Below are 2,326 nucleotides of genomic sequence, written 5' to 3'. Positions count from 1 at the left end.
CCATGCTATGCTCTCCCCCCTTAAACAAGAATCACTTCCCCTCTCTGTGTTTCAGCTTTCACATCTGTAAAACGGGGCCCTTTCCTTCCTAGGTGTTAAGCGCTCTGAAGATGTCCATCCTCGCGGGGCTTTTCTGGCTCCTCCGCCGTCTCGGACCCTGGCATCCCCGCCTCGCACTCTTTGTCCTTGGGATCCCTGCCCTCACCTCTGTACTGTACTCACTTTCCAGACCCCTCTCCAGACGTCCCAGTCTGTGTAAGCCCCTGAGCACAGCAAGTCTGGCCTGGTCTCAACTATGGTCAGACCCTGTTCTAAGCATTGCATGGTCTGCAAAGATCAAGGTTTGGTAAACTGTTTCTGTTAAAGGCCAAAGAGCAAACATTTTAGACTTTGAGGGCCTTACAGTCTCTGTGTCACTGTAGTAGGACAGCAGCCATAGATAATACACACATAAATGAATGCGGCCGTGTTCCAATAAAATTCACACAAACAGGCAGTGGGCAGGATTTGGCCCAAGGGCCGAAGTTTGCCGACCTCTGACAAAGATGAACATCACGAGATAAAGTCATGGCTCCTAAATCTCTTTGAACTGCTCTCTAAAGAGCAGCAGCAGGGGGGTAGCACAGGAAACAAAGTTGCACAGCTAGCCAGAGACATGGCAAGGCTTGCTAAGTGCCTTTGCAGAGGCAGAGCCGTCCCGAAGAAGAGGAGGCGTCATGGACAGACACTTGAGCTCGGCCCGGGAGTGACGGGTAGAATATCTACAAGCTGAACTGCGGGCACAAGCAAGGGCATGCAGTGTGCTGGCAATGGGGGGCGTCCAAAGGGCCGGACGGGAGTGGGCCTGGGACCCAAACAAGGAAGACCACGCTCTGTGCTTCCCTCCTGCTGTAGAGGAGGAACCACAGGGGTTTTTTGTTTGTTTTTAATTAAACAAATGTTTTGAGTGCCTACTATGCACTAGGTGCAGTTGGAGGCATGTGAGGAGAGACGACATCCACAGCTTGTGCTTTTACTGCACCGTCAACATGTTCAAAGAGATTTAGGAGCCATGACTGTATCTCCTCCTCACAAGCACAGAGAGATTGAACGAGTCGCCAAAGCTCTCTCTCTAATTAATAGCAGATGCTCATATTCCAGAGACAAACCTCTCCAGTGAGCAACAGCTTCTTATTTCTAGCGGCCTAACGAGCATCTCCATTGGGATGTCTGGATTGAGCTCAGCCTCTTCTCCCCCGTGTTAGTCTGCTAGGGCTGCCGTAACAAAGTACCACAGAGCGACTTAAGCTATAGAAATAGATTGTTCTGGAGGCCATAAGTCGGAAACAGAGGTGCCAGCAGGGCTGGTGCCTTCTGAGGGCTGTGAGGAAGAACTCTTCAGCCTGCTCCCTCGGCTTCTGGTGGTTTGCTGGCAGTCTTTGGTGCTCCTTGGGTGTAGACGTGTTACCCTGATCTCTGCTTTCGTCTTCACATGGTGTTCTCTGTGCTTGTATGTGTCAAAATCTCCCCCCACCCCGCCTTTTTTTTTTTTTTTTCATAAGGACACTAGTCATTGGATTAAGACCCACCCGAGTAACCTCATTTTAATTTCTCTGTAAAGACCCTATTTCTGAATTAAGGTCACATTCTGAGGTCTTAGGGGTTAGACCTTCAACAGATCTTTTTCGGAGGACACAATTCAACCTATAATACCTCCCCAACGCTCCCCGCTCTGCCACCATATTCCACTGCTGACTGATCGGAACCCTCATTTTCCAGCCCCATTCCCTCACCAGCTAGTATCGTGGCCCAGAACTGCCTGGAGGAGGTGAGGCTAGATCACACGATGCCCTCAGAGACGGCCCCGCTGTCAAGGAGACTCCCCAGGATCTCCTCCACGACCCTGTGGAAGATGGTGGGAGGGGTGGGGAGCCGCACTGTGGAAATGGGGGTCGGGCTGCTGGAGGATGTGCAACAAATTCGTGAACCACCGGTGCTGTGGAATACCAGTGGGGGGCAACAAGGATGTTAGAGAAACAAGCAGGTGGCAGTGAAGAGCAGGTAGGAAGCAGATGCAATAACTGGAGTCGAGGGGGGAAGAGGGTCCGGGCTGCGGAAGAAGCTGTGGTAAGTTCGGAAAGGAGGAGGCGGAATCACACCTGGGAGAAGGGTGATGAGGCCAAAGAGAGGCCCAAAGGGGAAGGCCCAGCCCCGTGGGGGGAACGAGGCTGGTTTAGACCCACTGAGCGTGAGATGGCAAAGCTTGGCAGATACCAAGTCCAGAGCCTGGGAGAGAGGTAGGGGCTGGAAATACGTTTTCAGAGTCCTGAGTGGATTAAGAGCCCTC

This window comes from Neophocaena asiaeorientalis, unplaced genomic scaffold, assembly GCF_003031525.2.
Source record: "Neophocaena asiaeorientalis asiaeorientalis breed wild unplaced genomic scaffold, Neophocaena_asiaeorientalis_V1.1 scaffold100, whole genome shotgun sequence".
NCBI classification, from domain to species: domain Eukaryota; kingdom Metazoa; phylum Chordata; class Mammalia; order Artiodactyla; family Phocoenidae; genus Neophocaena; species Neophocaena asiaeorientalis.
This window is presented reverse-complemented; position numbering follows the sequence as displayed.